Genomic DNA, 18791 nt, shown 5'->3' on the forward strand with positions numbered 1-18791 from the left:
ATGTTTCTCCTGTCCACTAGTACCAAGGGAAACCTCTATTGTGGAAGGCTCCGACATTATAGGAAGAGATATAGTTTTGGATTTGTCCTTCTGTCTGCGGTGCTGTCCTTGCGAGTCAGAATGCTCAATAGTCTTCGCCACCATCGGTGCTACTTCCATTAGAGAAGACTCGCTTTGTTGCTGAGGTGCTTGACGTGGTCGATAGATCTTTGTGATTTGTTTTGGAGTTTGCTGACAAGCTCCATTTGCATGACCAAAAGATAAGCAATGCTGACATCGTTGTGGCTTCCAGGAATATGAGACATGTACCTTCCGAGTGTTCCCATCAAGATCACGATAGAAAACCTCATTTGGAAGATCTTCGTCGGAAGAAACCAGTACACATGCTCGTGCAAATGCTAATCTCGTCTTAGCAGTTGTTGCTTTGTCGATGTAGAGTGGCTGTCCCAGAGTGCTGCATAACTTTGCAATAAAACGGCGACTCCAAAGATGTAGAGGAAGACCTTGAAAGGATACCCATAATGGAATCGACTGTAGGCTATTTAACTCCAAACGGACATCAGGAGACCAGCGTCGTAGAATCATTGGATGGCCGCGAATAGTCCAGAATCCTTCGAGGACCCGTTGTAAATCTTCTTCAGCGTATAGCTTGCAAACAAAGAATCCGTTCTCCAGCATATGAAGATTATTAGAGACTCAGCTCTAATAATGCTCAGCTCTTAAAAGAGATTATTAGAGACTCAAGATCCTGCATGGAGCATGATCTCAAAACCGAGCACTTCACCCGAAGAGAAAAAGATATTTTTATCAAATTTAATTTTGCTATTAGCTAAAGATCTTGGGAATGATGTCAAATAATGTACCCACAGGTAGTTATAGTCTACAGCATGTGTAGTCATAACTATCGCATTCGCACTCTATGAGTTACTTGGCTTTGTCTATGACTTGTATAGATAAAGCTATTTGTAGAAACTTTACACATAATCAATTTACTTTTACTTACCAAAAAAAAAGAGATTTTAAAGTTATACATGATGATTTTTGTGATTGATGGTTTTATGATGAAATTCATTTTACGATCCTAAACGTTGATGCATGTTTTCATTTGACATAAATGAAAAGGCATGCTAACATGAAATCGATCACTTAAGATGAAACACTTAAAAAAGGGGAGAAAAATATGAATTGATATGGTTGCTATCACTGATGCTATGATTAGGCCATACTTGCATCACCAAGAAATATATGATTGCCATATGGCCTGTATCAAGATATCAAACAAAAATTTGCATCGTACGAACTGATATCTTACCATGTGATGCAATGCTACACTTGCTAAAATATTCGAAATGTGTACATCATGTAATGATAACAAAATCTTGCTTCACAGTTTTACGCATTGATATCTTACCATATGATGAAATGCTACAATTGACGAACACTTGAAATGTAATCCTCTATCTTATTGATTTTTCAATAAATCTATACTTGTCATACATGAATTTATTGAATGTAATTTTGAGGATGATTTCAGATTTGATAAATGGTTGATTCGTATTTACGACATAAGATACACTTTAAATATGAATCATGCTTCAATCATGTTAAATGCTTCAATCATTTTCTATCTCTAGAGTTCTTGATTTTGATGAAATACAAGTGATAAATTCATTTATGATATCTTGTAAATCACTTGAATTATGAATGAGTTTTTTATGATGTGTTAAAAGAATCACTTAAAAAGAAAATGCTTTTCCCATCTTATCGAGATTAATGATTTCATGATATTGTGTGAATCTCGAAATTGATTTTGATGAAATAGTAATAACGTTATTCATGTTATGAATCTTAAAAATGATAATATGCTTCATGTGATAATATGAATACATGAAACACTTATGATATTCCGTGTATTCATAAAATATTTATCTCATCATCCAATAACTCTTCTTGATATTCCTTATGAGATGAAATGAAATAATGCATGAAATACAAATGAGGAGTTAATGATCATGCATAATAGGATGTAATGAATTCTGACATTTAGATACCATCGTTTGAATATCTATGATCATGTTGTCAAAATGATATATCATGAATGCTTGAATATCATGTTTGATATGCTCATGATGATGATTGATTTTTCGGTATCATGCAAAAAAAAAAAAAAATGAAATGTAATGTTAATGAATTTGTGCATTGAAACTATAATGATGCACAAATAAGAATGATTACTTACCTTTGTCATAATTTAGAAATTGATGTAAAGGGTTTTTCCCTTCATTTTGACAATGACAAAGGGGGAGATAGATTGCTAGCACAATTCAAGAAAAAGGCAAAAATTACAAAAGAGAAGAAATTGCTTTCTTGAACATCTCAAAATTGCTAGCTTGCGGGCCTTAAAATGTAGAAATTTTTTGCTAGCTTGTATATGGTAAACTTGCTATCATACTACCATGATGATGAGCATGCCTTATCTTCATGATTATATTTGAAAAACTATGGAAAAAATATGTCCGAATGATTAAACGAGTTACAATTATTTTTCGGACTTTTTTGATTGAATGATCAAATCACTTGATTGCAATAATGATTTTACACAATTACTTGCCATGATTACATGTTGGAAATTATGTGCTTGAATACAAAAATTTCCATGATAATAAGCATGTTTTATCTTCATGATTGTAATTGAATATCTCTAGTAAAACCCTGTCCGAATTATTGAAAGTGTCAAATTTCATTTTCGGATTTTCTTAATCCTAACAATTGGATTTTCTTGATACATTATCCTCTTCCGAACTTAACAAGCATATGTCATATCAAGTTTTAATTCACATCATTGATTTTTGACATATAGAATCATCTAGCAAATGCACTTATCATGTGAAAAATATTTTTCGAGAAAAATATTTGATGATTCCCTCTTATAAAAGGAAGATATACAAGGATTTGACTCACTTACATATCTTAATCCTTGCAAAAATGAAGTATGCTTTAACATCTTATCGATTTGAACTTCACATATGGCTTTCCTCCTTCATGTAAAAAGATAACAAATAAAAAGGAAGAAGCAATAAAAGCTATCTCTATGTCATGTTTTCCTCGAGATGTTTGCATAATTGGTATCCTATCACTCACTGTTGGAAAATGACATTAACCAACTTATGGCATCGCACTTATATTTAAAATTTGCTTATATCGTTCTCCTTGTTGTTGATGACAAAGGGGAGAAATATATAATTGATACTATAAGTGCCATATTTGAAGAATATGAATAGATGTTATGAATGCCATATTATGATGAGATATCAAAAGCAGCATTCATATGAATAGGTGCTATGAATGTCATATCATGTTAAGATATCAAGAACTTGAATCGTAATTTTACATGTTGATATCTTACCATTTGATAATAGCAAACTTGCATGATGATAACAATAGATATTATGTTTTTCATGCAATGAGTTGAACCAATATCACAAACACTTGATTGTGGTACTTCTCCTTTTTGTTGATGACAAAGGGGGAGAAGTATGTTGATGACATCACATGTTATGCATAAGTTTATGATGACATGTTGCTTGGATTTTTGAATCCAAGAGTTTCTATCAATATGGCATATTGATAGAGGGAGTTTGTTTAAACCCTGGGAGTTAAGGTTAACTCCGTTTATGATGACATGTTGCTTAGATTTTTGAATCTAAGAGTTTCTATCAATATGGCATATTGATAGGGGGAGTTTGTTTAAACTCCGGGAGTTAAGTTTAACTCCGTCATCAAGTGGTTGTCATCATCAAAAAGGGGGAGATTGTTGAATCTCGTATTTTGATGATGAAACTACTTGATATATGTTTATGATTTAATTTGCATTTTGAGTGACGCAGGATGCCTCGATCAGGATGAGACAATTAAAGCAGGAAAATCATGTTGTGCCGGAGGAACATGTCAGAAAATTAGACGTCGAGCCGGTGGATCGGTCGACGTATCGATAGAAAGCTTCGGGCCAAGAAGAGCGGGTATTGTGCCAAGGATATCGAAGTTGCGGAGCCAACTGGCCGATTGGGCAATAGGCCGCAGGAAAGGACGATGCGCCGAAGAATCGGATGAAGCGTCGAGGGACCAATGACATGCCGGACAACTTGGTTAATTGCTTAGGATTAATTGTCTTGATCGAAGTTTTGTTTTACATGTGTAGGATTAACTATGATGAAAGTAAGACATGCAGCAGGAGTTGCACCGGAGTCATGACAATGATCACGTTGGGAGTTCGAGAGCTCGACGGAAGTTCGGACAGTCGTCGGAGGTTCTATGGGAACAAATCCGAGAAGTCCAGAAGCTTGCCAAAGGAGCTCGTCGGAACTTACCAAGTGGATCGTCGCAGTCCATGTAATATCCCCCACTTTTAAAAATGTATTAATAAGGATTTATATGTAAATTGGGGGACCTATATGTAAATATAGAAATTACAAGGACTAAACTGCTAAGTTGCAAAAAGAAAAAAAAAAAAAGAAAAGGAAAAACCGAAAATTCGGTATTATCCCACCGCCTCCCACGCACTCTGTTTCTGGAAAGAAACAGAGAGAGCGGTGGGGCGTGAGGAGAAGAAGGAGAGTGGTTGAAGAAAAGAAGAAGAAGAGGGAAAAGAAGAGAGGAGGAAGAAGAGAGGAAGAAGAGGGAGAAGAGAAGAAGATGAAGAAGAAGAAGAAGAGGAGGTGGCTGCAGCGAGGGCTGCAGCGAGAAGCTGTGGGGCGTGGGGAGAAGAAGAGAGGAAGAAGAGGGAGAAGAGAAGAAGAAGAAGAAGAAGCAGAAGAAGAAGAAGAAGAAGAAGAAGAGAGGATGATAGCTGCGGCAAGGCTGCAGCGAGGAGGTGTGTGGGGTTGGGGAGGAAAAGGGAAGAGGAGAAGAAAAGAAGGAGAAGAAGAGGGAAAAGAGAGGGAAGAGGGAGAGGAGCGAGAGGTGGCAGCAGCTAGGGCTGCAGCACCTCTGTTTCCTGCAGGTGGAAACAGAGGAGAGGTGGGGCGTTCGAAGAGGAGAAGAAGAAGAAGAAGGAAGAGAAGAGGAAGAGGAAGCAGGAGAAGAGGTTGTGATACCTCTGTTTCCTGCAGAGGAAACAGAGGAGAGGGTGTGTGTGACGTCGGGGAGAAGAAGGGGAGGAAGAAGAAGAAGAGAAGAAGAAGAAAGGAAGGAGAGGAAGAAGATAAGGGAAAGGAGGAGCTGCGGCTGCGGCGGTGGCAGCTGCAGCTAGAAGAGAAGGAGAGGAAGAGATGGTGAGGAAGAAGAGAAGAAGTAGAAGTGGGTGAAGAGGCGGCACCTCTGTTTCCTGCAGGAGGAAACAGAGGAAAGGAAGTGCTGTTCGTCGGGGAGAAGAAGGGGGCTGCAGCTGCGGCGATGGCAGCTGCAGCTGGAAGAGAAGAAGAAGAGGAAGATGAGCAGGGGAGGAGGGAGAGGTTGCGGCCGTGGCTGCGGCCGCGACTGCAGCAGTTGCAGCGGGGAGAGAAGAAGAAGAAAGGAAGGAGAAGGAAGAGGAGAAGGGAAAGAAGTAGCTGCGGCTGCGGTTGTGGCAGCTGCAGCTGTGGCAGGGAAAGAGGAAGAGAAAAAGGAAAGGAAGAAGAAGAGAAAGGGAAGGAGAGGAAGAAGAGAGGAAGAGGAGAAGGGGCTGCGGCTGCGGCGATGGCAGCTGCAGCTGTGGCTGGGAAAGAAGAGAAGGAAAGGAAGAAGAAGAGAAAGGGAAGGAGAGGAAGAAGAGAGGAAGAGGAGAAGGGGTGGCAGCTGCAGCTGGAAGAGGAGGAGGAAATAGAGCAGGGGAGGAAGAAGAGGCTGCGAGTGTGGTGGCTGCGGCCGTGGCTGCGACTCCGGCTGCGGCTGCGACGTTGGCTGCGGTAGCTGCTGTAGCGGTGGTGGCTGCAGTAGCTGCAGTAGCTGCTTTTGGGAAAGAGAAAGAGTAGGAACGAGAGAAGGGAGGAAGGAAATAGTGCAGTGGAAGGGGGCTGCGGTTGTGACCGTAGTTGCGATTGTGGCAGCGGCAGCGGCGGCGGCTGTGGCAGCTGCGTTTGGGAAAGAAAAAGAAGGAATGAGAGTAAGAGAGAGAGCAGGTGACTGTGCCTCGATGTTCGACACGTGATGTAGTTACGAAGAAAGGAAGAAAACGGGAGCACAAAACGAAACAGAGAGAGGACACGGAGGAAAAGTAGAAAGATTGGACTGGCAACTTCCTTGGATATTCAGATCAAAATATTTGAAAGGCAAGTTCCCTGATCGTTTCTCCTATAATTGCTCTGATATTTCTTATTTCAAGTTCCATGATCGTTTCTCCTATAATTGCTCTAACTTTTCTTATTGCAAGTTTCCCGATCGTTCCGCTTGTAATTGTTCTAATCTTTCCTATTGCAAGTATCCTGATCGTTCCTCACTGCAATTTTATCTCTACATTTGCTTTGAATATGAGGAACTTTGAATTGTTCTAGCCTTGCATTTGATATATCTCCTGTTTAGACGTAACGATTCGAATCTGTGCAACTTCTGATATTCTGACCTTTTGATACCGAGCTGCCTATAAGTCTTTGTTGGAAACTCTGATTTGTTCAAAACTGATTTCATTGGAAACTAGACTCGTAGACCTTTCTTTGATATATGGATTGAAAGATTTGGAATCCAAACACCTGTCCAGTTGTCTGTTGAATCTGACATTATGAATTCTGCCAACAGAGATTTTGTTCTACGACACTTGCTTACCAAATTATTTGTAACTCTCTCTGTTGGACAGTTCAATTCATATGAAGCCTGTCTTATCTGAAAGTATTATCCAATGATTATTTTTGAGTAAATTGGAGCACGATTGATAGTTTGAATCATTTGTTCAATGTGCCTTCTGTATTCTGCCAGAAATCGAGCTTTGGTCGATTTCTCATATTCTGGTTTCATTCCTTTGGAGATTGATATCATTTAGCCTTCTTATTCAATTGAGCTTTATATTACTGCTTTGAATTCTTGTATGCTCTTGTCCTTAAAATTATTTGCATTCTTGAAAACTATTGTGTAACGTTTATGCTATATCGTATTGACTCATATAGGCACATGTATATCCTATTGTTCCGCATTTGCTTTCGATATGTGCCTATTCCAGTTTCATTCCTTTGGACATTGAATACATCAAATCTTCTTATTGAATTGAGTTATATGTGATTGCTTGGATTCCATTTGTGCCCTTGCTTTCAATTCCTTTCAAATCTGAATATACTTGTGAAAGATTATTGCTTACTTCGGATTGACTCGTAAAGGCACATGTACGTTTTGTTGTTCCGCGTGTGCTTCCAATATATGCTACTTATTGTTGAAACTGCCCTTTTGTACTCTGGTGTGTGGGATTGTCTGGACCTTTGCTAGAAATGGTAAAGGGTATGCGCTATTTGCCCGCTATGTGGGGTCCCGCTATGAGGGATATTCTGTTTGCGCTTGTTGCCCGCTACGTGGGTATGTGATTAGAGCCTGCGATGCTCTGCCGGCCCCCTTTGACTTCACCTAGACGTGGGTGGATGGAGCTCCCAGACGTGGGAGACTTTTGTCAGGTGGTCATTCAGAAATGGATGAATCACATTCTGACTGAGATCCCACTACACCCTCAATGTGTTTGATATGACATCCAGAGTTTTGGTGAGTTTGTTTCTGTTCATACTCTGGATAAGATTGATATGATTGTAACGTCAAGGACGACGTTTGAGCTCTTGTACGATATGTGTACCGATATGCTCTGAAAGGCTTCATTCCCTGATGATTTTGTTTCGAAATGTTCCATATGCCGTTGATATGCTTCGGAACATTTTATATGCCATTGATAAGCTTGATATGTTTCCTTTGCTTCTGATATGCTCCAATTACGCTGTGCTCCATTTGTTATGAACTGATATGTTCTTATATGTCCTATTTGCCATTGATATGCTCCAATTACTCTGTGCTCCATTTGCTATGAACTGATATGTTCTGAAATGTCCTATCTACCATTGATATGCTCCAAATTACTCTGTGCTCCATTTGCTATGAGCTGATTTGTTCTGAAATGTCCTATCTGCCATTGATATGTTCTAATTACTCTATGCTCCATTCGTTATGGATCAAATATGTTATGAATGACATGATACGTATGATTTGGTATCTATTGAGATGGTATCCTTGAGAATTCTGGTATTCTGCCTTGCATTATGATACCTTACTCGTTTCAAACTGTTCCTTTTGTTCTGAATATGCTTTGTCACTTGCTGAGCCGTTTTTGGCTCACTCCGTTGTTATATAAACCTTTCAGGTCAGCTTGTCACTCTTCGAGATGTTTGATTTGGGCTGAGGCAGTGGATAGCTATTCAGAATTATGGGCAAGTCCTGTTGGTTGTTATGCTATTGTTGTATAAGCATATTTTGTATGTAATGAATTGTTCTGATGATCGAAATGGATGTACTGTGTAAAAGTGTTAGAAGATCTCTCTTATTTGGAATTTCGGAATGTTAAGTCTAATTTATGACGATATGAACTTGTGGTGAATAGTTGGAGTTCTGATTGTATAATTTATTTAGCTTGTGGATTTATAAATGTTGTTCATGTTTGTCAAGTTGGCTTGGGTTGCCATAAATGTGAATTATCGAGTGATGTGATATATGATTATAAACTGCACAGGTTTTATGGATGTGAATATGAATAGAATGTTTTCAGTGTCCTCAAACGTTAGTTTGGATCCTGGATTGGTTTGTGACGAAAATTTTAAAAATCATGGATATTTTGAGGGGCGTGACAGAGGTGGTATCAGAGCATTGTTTGAGGATTACTGAAATATTTGATATGTTGACGTGCAAAATATATTGAGGTCTAATGAACTATAGTGATTGGTGGAAATTTTCTTTGCTGCATTTTAGGAATCTGGGATGATGAGGACATTTGGTCCTCCTATATCATTTGTTTCTGATTAATTAAGGGGGATGAAAGGATTGATTGGGGATATTGATTCAGAGTGGCGCAGTAGAAGCATGATGAACCTAATTTCATTGGTGGTAGAAAAATGGATGATGCAAATGGAGAAGATATTTGATATACAAAATTGTTCTGATACTCGAAAGATTTCTTTTGCCACGTTATATTGGAAGTAAAGACTTATTATTGACGGCAACAATGAAAAGAATTTTTGAAGATCAATGGCAAGAATGACAAGAACAAGTTTACCAATAAAAATATGATTGGAAATGAATCAGTAAGTAACAACAAGAGAGTCAAGACATTTGGATTTGAAATGGGAAGTCACCACAAAAGACTCAATCAGGTGTGAACTGCAAGTTAAATTATGAAACAAGTTTATGTTTGTGCGTGACTAGAGCCTATTTTGCTTATGGAAAGTTTGATCATAAAATAAAAGTTTGCCCTTTGAACAAGAAGAAAGAGTCACTGCCTCCTAAATCATCAGCCCATGTCAGAGTGTATGCTATCACTGAATATGATTCTAAGACTTCTGAATTAGTGGTCGAAGGTATTATGTATGTTTATGAAAGAATGCAAATATTTGTTTGAACATGGGTTCTATCTACGATTTGATTCGTAACATATTGCCTATCACTTGGGTATTCAACCTAGACCACTGTATTATGTGATATATGTAAGTACAATCATTGGATATTCTTTGATAACGAACTTGAATCTGGTCCTCTTGTCTGATTTTTGTTGGAGAACTTGAACTTTTGCTGATTTAGTTCTCCTAGAGATTTGGAGTTATGATATTATACTTGGTATGCATTGGCTATCTTCTTATCATACCAGTATGGATTGGTATATAACAAATGATTACTTTTTGCATATTTGATCAGCCGATCTTTTATTTTGAGAGTATTGGACATTATTTATCTCCTTGCCTAATGTATCCCAGGATGAGTTGCCTGGATTACCTCCAAATGTGATTTTGCTTTTGATTTGGTCCTTGGGACAATCCCTATATCTAAGCCTCTCTGCAGAATGATATCATTTGAGTAAGTGGAATTAGAAAAACAACTACAAGGATTATTAAATGAGGATTTTATTTGGCTTAATATTTTATCATGGGGTGCTCTGGTGTTAGTTAAAAAGATGGATGGAACATGGAGGCTTTGTATTGATTATGGATAGTTGAATCAGGTGATCATCAAAAACGAGTATTTTCTGAAGTAACGATTTGCTTGATTAATTACAAGTGCGCAAGTATTTTTGAAAGATTGATTGAAGGTCGGGTTTACCATCTATTGAGAATCAAGAAGGAGAATATTTCGGTCACTCTTGAAAAATTGTGTAATTGTATTGAATTGATGAAATTATTTAAGAGTAGGAGGAGGAAATAAAGAAATCATAATCCTCATCTTTTCATCGATTGAGCTATGACCAATTTAGAGGACTAAATTTTCTTTTAAGGGGGGGAGAGTGTAATATCCCCCACTTTTAAAAATGTATTAATAAGGATTTATATGTAAATTGGGGGACCTATATGTAAATATAGAAATTACAAGGACTAAACTGCTAAGTTGCAAAAAGAAAAAAAAAAGAAAAGGAAAAACCGAAAATTCGGTATTATCCCACCGCCTCCCATGCACTCTGTTTCTTTCCAGAAACAGAGAGAGCGGTGGGGCGTGAGGAGAAGAAGGAGAGTTGTTGAAGAAAAGAAGAAGAAGAGGGAAAAGAAGAGAGGAGGAAGAAGAGAGGAAGAAGAGGGAGAAGAGAAGAAGATGAAGAAGAAGAAGAAGAGGAGGTGGCTGCAGCGAGGGCTGCAGCGAGAAGCTGTGGGGCGTGGGGAGAAGAAGAGAGGAAGAAGAGGGAGAAGAGAAGAAGAAGAAGAAGAAGCAGAAGAAGAAGAAGAAGAAGAAGAAGAAGAAGAAGAAGAAGAAGAAGAAAAAGAGAGGATGATAGCTGCGGCAAGGCTGCAGCGAGGAGGTGTGTGGGGTTGGGGAGGAAAAGGGAAGAGGAGAAGAAAAGAAGGAGAAGAAGAGGGAAAAGAGAGGGAAGAGGGAGAGGAGCGAGAGGTGGCAGCAGCTAGGGCTGCAGCACCTCTGTTTCCTGCAGGTGGAAACAGAGGAGAGGTGGGGCGTTCGAAGAGGAGAAGAAGAAGAAGAAGGAAGAGAAGAGGAAGAGGAAGCAGGAGAAGAGGTTGTGATACCTCTGTTTCCTGCAGAGGAAACAGAGGAGAGGGTGTGTGTGACGTCGGGGAGAAGAAGGGGAGGAAGAAGAAGAAGAGAAGAAGAAGAAAGGAAGGAGAGGAAGAAGATAAGGGAAAGGAGGAGCTGCGGCTGCGGCGGTGGCAGCTGCAGCTAGAAGAGAAGGAGAGGAAGAGATGGTGAGGAAGAAGAGAAGAAGTAGAAGTGGGTGAAGAGGCGGCACCTCTGTTTCCTGCAGGAGGAAACAGAGGAAAGGAGGTGCTGTTCGTCGGGGAGAAGAAGGGGGCTGCAGCTGCGGCGATGGCAGCTGCAGCTGGAAGAGAAGAAGAAGAGGAAGATGAGCAGGGGAGGAGGGAGAGGTTGCGGCCGTGGCTGCGGCCGCGACTGCAGCAGTTGCAGCGGGGAGAGAAGAAGAAGAAAGGAAGGAGAAGGAAGAGGAGAAGGGAAAGAAGTAGCTGCGGCTGCGGTTGTGGCAGCTGCAGCTGTGGCAGGGAAAGAGGAAGAGAAAAAGGAAAGGAAGAAGAAGAGAAAGGGAAGGAGAGGAAGAAGAGAGGAAGAGGAGAAGGGGCCGGCTGCGGCGATGGCAGCTGCAGTTGTGGCTGGGAAAGAAGAGAAGGAAAGGAAGAAGAAGAGAAAGGGAAGGAGAGGAAGAAGAGAGGAAGAGGAGAAGGGGTGGCAGCTGCGGCAGTGGCAGCTGCAGCTGGAAGAGGAGGAGGAAATAGAGCATGGGAGGAAGAAGAGGCTGCGAGTGTGGTGGCTGCGGCCGTGGCTGCGACTCCGGCTGCGGCTGCGACGTTGGCTGCGGTAGCTGCGGCAGCGGTGGTGGCTGCAGTAGCTGCAGTAGCTGCTTTTGGGAAAGAGAAAGAGTAGGAACGAGAGAAGGGAAGAAGGAAATAGTGCAGTGGAAGGGGGCTGCGGTTGTGACCGCAGTTGCGATTGTGGCAGCGGCAGCGGCGGCGGCTGTGGCAGCTGCGTTTGGGAAAGAAAAAGAAGGAATGAGAGTAAGAGAGAGAGCAGGTGACTGTGCCTCGATGTTCGACACGTGATGTAGTTACGAAGAAAGGAAGAAAACGGGAGCACAAAACGAAACAGAGAGAGGACACGGAGGAAAAGTAGAAAGATTGGACTGGCACCTTCCTTGGATATTCAGATCAAAATATTTGAAAGGCAAGTTCCCTGATCGTTTCTCCTATAATTGCTATGATATTTCTTATTTCAAGTTCCCTGATCGTTTCTCCTATAATTGCTCTAACTTTTCTTATTGCAAGTTTCCCGATCGTTCCGCCTGTAATTGTTCTAATCTTTCCTATTGCAAGTATCCTGATCGTTCCTCACTGCAATTTTATCTCTACATTTGCTTTGAATATGAGGAACTTTGAATTGTTCTAGCCTTGCATTTGATATATCTCCTGTTTAGACGTAACGATTCGAATCTGTGCACCTTCTGATATTCTGACCTTTTGATACCGAGCTGCCTATAAGTCTTTGTTGGAAACTCTGATTTGTTCAAAACTGATTTCATTGGAAACTAGACTCGTAGACCTTTCTTTGATATATGGATTGAAATATTTGGAATCCAAACACCTGTCCAGTTGTCTGTTGAATCTGACATTATGAATTCTGCCAACAGAGATTTTGTTCTACGACACTTGCTTACCAAATTATTTGTAACTCTCTCTGTTGGACAGTTCAATTCATATGAAGCCTGTCTTATCTGAAAGTATTATCCAATGATTATTTTTGAGTAAATTGGAGCACGATTGATAGTTTGAATCATTTGTTCAATGTGCCTTCTGTATTCTGCCAGAAATCGAGCTTTGGTCGATTTCTCATATTCTGGTTTCATTCCTTTGGAGATTGATATCATTTAGCCTTCTTATTCAATTGAGCTTTATATTACTGCTTTGAATTCTTGTATGCTCTTGTCCTTAAAATTATTTGCATTCTTGAAAACTATTGTGTAACGTTTATGCTATATCGTATTGACTCATATAGGCACATGTATATCCTATTGTTCCGCATTTGCTTTCGATATGTGCCTATTCCAGTTTCATTCCTTTGGACATTGAATTCATCAAATCTTCTTATTGAATTGAGTTATATGTGATTGCTTGGATTCCATTTGTGCCCTTGCTTTCAATTCCTTTCAAATCTGAATATACTTATGAAAGATTATTGCTTACTTCGGATTGACTCGTAAAGGCACATGTACGTTTTGTTGTTCCGCGTGTGCTTCCAATATATGCTACTTATTGTTGAAACTGCCCTTTTGTACTCTGGTGTGTGGGATTGTCTGGACCTTTGCCAGAAATGGTAAAGGGTATGCGCTATTTGCCCGCTATGTGGGGTCCCGCTATGAGGGATATTCTGTTTGCGCTTGTTGCCCGCTACGTGGGTATGTGATTAGAGCCTGCGATGCTCTGCCGGCCCCCTTTGACTTCACCTAGACGTGGGTGGATGGAGCTCCCAGACGTGGGAGACTTTTGTCAGGTGGTCATTCAGAAATGGATGAATCACATTCTGACTGAGATCCCACTACACCCTCTATGTGTTTGATATGACATCCAGAGTTTTGGTGAGTTTGTTTCTGTTCATACTCTGGATAAGATTGATATGATTGTAACGTCAAGGACGACGTTTGAGCTCTTGTACGATATGTGTACCGATATGCTCTGAAAGGCTTCATTCCCTGATGATTTTGTTTCGAAATGTTCCATATGCCGTTGATATGCTTCGGAACATTTTATATGCCATTGATAAGCTTGATATGTTTCCTTTGCTTCTGATATGCTCCAATTACGCTGTGCTCCATTTGTTATGAACTGATATGTTCTTATATGTCCTATTTGCCATTGATATGCTCCAATTACTCTGTGCTCCATTTGCTATGAACTGATATGTTCTGAAATGTCCTATCTACCATTGATATGCTCCAAATTACTCTGTGCTCCATTTGCTATGAGCTGATTTGTTCTGAAATGTCCTATCTGCCATTGATATGTTCTAATTACTCTATGCTCCATTCGTTATGGATCAAATATGTTATGAATGACATGATACGTATGATTTGGTATCTATTGAGATGGTATCCTTGAGAATTCTGGTATTCTGCCTTGCATTATGATACCTTACTCGTTTCAAACCGTTCCTTTTGTTCTGAATATGCTTTGTCACTTGCTGAGCCGTTTTTGGCTCACTCCGTTGTTATATAAACCTTTCAGGTCAGCTTGTCACTCTTCGAGATGTTTGATTTGGGCTGAGGCAGTGGATAGCTATTCAGAATTATGGGCAAGTCCTGTTGGTTGTTATGCTATTGTTGTATAAGCATATTTTGTATGTAATGAATTGTTCTGATGATCGAAATGGATGTACTGTGTAAAAGTGTTAGAAGATCTCTCTTATTTGGAATTTCGGAATGTTAAGTCTAATTTATGACGATATGAACTTGTGGTGAATAGTTGGAGTTCTGATTGTATAATTTATTTAGCTTGTGGATTTATAAATGTTGTTCATGTTTGTCAAGTTGGCTTGGGTTGCCATAAATGTGAATTATCGAGTGATGTGATATATGATTATAAACTGTACAGGTTTTATGGATGTGAATATGAATAGAATGTTTTCAGTGTCCTCAAACGTTAGTTTGGATCCTAGATTGGTCTGTGACGAAAATTTTAAAAATCATGGATATTTTGAGGGGCGTGACAGTCCAGGAGTTTGCCGGAAGTCCGCAGGAACATCACCGAGGGTTCATCGGATGATCGACGGAAGTTCGTCGGAAACTCGCCGGAAGAAGCGAGTGACGCACCGAGGCAAGCTGTAGAATATGTCTTAGGAAATAATCGTAGTTAGCACTTTGATTAAGTTAGAAATGGGAGGTGGTCCCATTAGCTTAATCCTGGGGCAATTGGGCCCCTGAGGAACTCAAATTGGGCCGAATGGTTCAACCCATTCGGACCCAGGTTGCTGTGAGAGGTGCAACCGCCCAGGCAGGGAGGTAGCACCGCCCAGGCTATGTCTCCCAGCGAGACTGGGCGTTGCAACCGCCCCAGCCAAGAGGTGCAACCGCCCAGGGCTTAGTCTCCGAGCGAGACTGGGCGGTGTAACCTCCTCTGTCAGGAGGTAGCACCGCCAGAGCTCAAGTTTCAAGCTCTGCCAGGCGGTGCAACCTCTCCAGTCAGGCGGTGCAACCGCTTGAGCTCGGTCTTCGAGCTCTGGTAGAGAGGTGCAACCGCCCCTGACAGAGGTAGCACCGCCTAGAGGCTCAGTCTTCGAGCTCTGCTAGGCGGTGCAACCTCTCCAGTCAGGAGGTGCAACCGCCTGATCCCGGAATTCCGGGATTTGATCGTTTTGAGCTCCAAATTTGAACTGGGTTGGGGCCTATAAATACCCCACCCATTTAGCACTGAAAAGATATAGACCTACATCGAATTCTTGATCTTTTCTGTGATTCTAAGAGCTCAAATTTGTGTAAAGTCCAAAAGTTCTCCTCTTTCTGTTCTTCAAGTCTTGAGTTGTAAAGAGAGGAGAGAAAGGTTCTGTAAGGGTTGTCTCCTGAGCCCGTCAAAAGGAGTGAAACTGTAAAAGGGCAGTTGGCCTTCGCCTATTGAAGGAAGGCCTCTAGTTGACGTCGGTGACCTCGTCGGTGGAGGAAGCCAAAAGTGGAGTAGGTCAAGACTGACCGAACCACTCTAAATCTCTGGTTTGCTTTTATTTTGAACACTTTATCATTATTGCAAACCTCCTACATAGCTACTGCTCTCTGCGCTTTTACGAACAAGTTTCTAAGTTATGATCTTTCCGAATCTACATTCAAACGTAAATCAGTGTTTTCGTACGATCTTTACATTGCAGTTTACATTTACGTTTTGATTCTATTTATAATTGCAAACTGTGTTTAGATGAAAACTGTGCTTAGACGCAATCTGCGCTTAGACGCAAACTGCGCTTAGACGCAATCTGAGCTTAGACGTAAACTGCGCTTAGATGCAAACTGCGCGTAGACGCAATCTGCATTTAGACGCAAACTGCATTTAGACGCAAACTGCGTAAACTATGCTTAGACGCAAACTGTGTTTATACGTAAACTGCACTTAATCATAAGTAATCTTAGAATCGGCTTTTGCATTGTTAGAACCCTTGCAGATTCTAAACTTGGGGTTGATCTCTTTAGGGGATCGGCCTCCTTGGAACTCTATAGGGGTTCCTCCCTCCAAGTTGCTGCTCAAAAGCTGCAGAAAAGATTCATCTATTGCTTAAGAAAAGAGAAGGAATACATGGCTATTATAGGGCTTCTAAACCCTAACTCCTAATAGGACTCCTACTTAAGACTCTTACTTCTAACCAACTCCTAATAGGACTCCTACTCAAGACTCCTATTCCCTTACAACTCCTAATTCTTCTATAAGAAAAAACCTCCTACATGAATGCCCCTCACAATTAGGACTCTCCTAGCTAAAGTCCTAACATTTTTACATGAATATCCCTCTCAATTAGGACTCTCCAAGCTAGAGTCCTAACAGACCCGCCCTCTTCAAATCAGCCTTGTCCTCGAGGCTGATTATTCATGAATTCTGGGAATTTGATCTTCAAGTCGTCATAGTTCTCCCAAGTGGCATCTTCTTTTGGTAGGTTCGCCCACTGTATTAGCACTTCATTAGTGGGTCATCGTCGTCGAGTCACGATCCGTCGATCAATAATGGCACTTGCCTGGGTCTGGAGTTCTCTTTGGGTAGTCATATTTGGTGGGTGGCTTTGGGCTGTCTCCAAGCACCTGTTTAAAACTTTCGGTTGGCTGTTGGTTTGTGGGTGATATGTCGTACTCCTTTTCAATTTAGTACCCTGCATATAGAATAACTTTGTCCAAAATCTGCTATTGAAGATGCAAGTAGAATTTGTCACAAGCACAATGCGTCCCTTATAGTGTAATTCTTTTGAGTCCCAATTGTAATGAGCCATGGGGCTTGGTGCTTCCTCAAATTTTTTTATAATCTTACTAGTATCTGAATCTTCCTGCCATTCCATCTTAATATCCTCAAGGAAGTCGCTGGTCGGAAGTGAAACGGTCGAAACTTCAACTTGCTCGGGTAGCTGCGAAAGCGCATCTGCAAGAACATTCTCTTTCCCCTTTTTGTAAGTTATTTCAAAATCAAATCCAAGAAGTTTTGTTACCCATTTTTGCTGCTCGTGGGAAGATATCTTCTGCTCCAAGAGATATTTTAGGCTTTTATTGTCGGTCTTGATTTGAAAGTATCGCCTGATCAAGTACAATCTCCACCACGTTGCTGCGCGCATAATGGCGAGCATCTCCTTATCATATGTTGACATATTTTGATCGGAGGGAGATAATGTCTTGCTAGTGTATGCGAGTGGTCGACCATCTTGCATGAGAATGGCTCCAATTCTGACTCCAAATGTGTCGGCCTCAATAATGAAGGGTCGGTTGAAATCTGGTAGTGTTAGCATCGGCGTCGTCGTCATGGCTGCCTTAAGTTTGTCGAAGGCAGCGGAGGCTCTGTCCAACCATTTGAAGACATCTTTTTCTAGTAAGGAAGTAAGTGGTGCACTGATCTTTCTATAGTTTTTCACGAACTTGCGGTAGTAGCCTGTTAAACCAAGAAAGCCATGTAGCAATTTTTATGTTTCTCGAGGTCGGCCAGTTTTGCATTGCACCAATTTTGAAGGGGTCCACTGCCACACCTTCCTCTGATATGATATGCCCAAGATATTCCACCTTTTGTTGAAGAAAGCAAAAATTCGTGGTTGTTGTGTGTTCAAAAGGTGGTTTTCCGTATGTCTTCTTCGCATGCTCGTATTTGATGATACCCGGATCAAAGGTCCAGCTTTGTAAAGATTTGTGCTCCCTTTCATCTAGCAATTCATCTACTATTGGAATAAAGTATTTGTCCTAGATGATTATGCCATTGAGAGCTCAGTAATCAACACATATTCGCCTTGTTCCGTCCTTCTTGCGTACAAGTAGCACCGGCGAAGAGTAGAGGTTGCAACTTGGCCGAATAACTCCTGTTTCGAGCATCTCTTTTATAATCCTTTCTATTTCATCCTTCTGGAGATGTGGATACTGATATGGCTGAGCATTTGCTAAAGATTTGCCTGGAAGAATCATTATACAATGATCATGCCGATAGGTAAGAGGTAGGTTGCGCGGTTCGTCAAATATATTTAAAAATTCAGCAAGCAAAGGAAGTAGATTTGGATCTTCAAATTCTGTTGGCTCTCCCTTAGTTTGCTACTCAAGTTGTACCAAAAAGCCGCTGCATGCTTTATGCAAAACATTCTCCATTTGTTGTGTGCAAATCGTTGTTATGTCGCCCCCACGTTTCCCGTGCAATGTCACCTGTTTCTCCTTACTGTAAAATTTCATAATTAGTTTCATAAAATTCTAAGAAATATCACCTAATGTCATCAACCATTTAATTCCGAGCATGGCCTCATGATTGTTAAGAGGGAGAAGAAGAAATCTGTAATTATCTCTTGGTCCTGCAGCAATAGTTTCTCCTGCAAGCGCCTATGATCACAATTCAAAATCCGTCCGTCGGTGACCTTAACATCAAACCTGCAGCGATTCTCGATAGGTAATGATATCCGAACAGCAAGCTTACTATTTAGGAAGTTAGTAGTAC

At 40.7% G+C, this 18791-nt stretch overlaps 1 long non-coding RNA gene across 1 annotated transcript; it reads left to right on the plus strand.

The window, feature by feature from the left end:
- Positions 1-4559: 4559 nt before the first annotated feature.
- Positions 4560-14673, plus strand: LOC135677519 (uncharacterized). The gene is made up of 3 exons (XR_010514713.1): positions 4560-6245; positions 8300-12318; positions 14373-14673. It is a non-coding gene; the product is annotated as an uncharacterized LOC135677519 (long non-coding RNA).
- The last annotated feature ends 4118 nt before the right edge of the window (positions 14674-18791 follow it).

This window comes from Musa acuminata, chromosome BXJ1-1 (genome assembly GCF_036884655.1).
Source record: "Musa acuminata AAA Group cultivar baxijiao chromosome BXJ1-1, Cavendish_Baxijiao_AAA, whole genome shotgun sequence".
Lineage (NCBI taxonomy): Eukaryota > Viridiplantae > Streptophyta > Magnoliopsida > Zingiberales > Musaceae > Musa > Musa acuminata.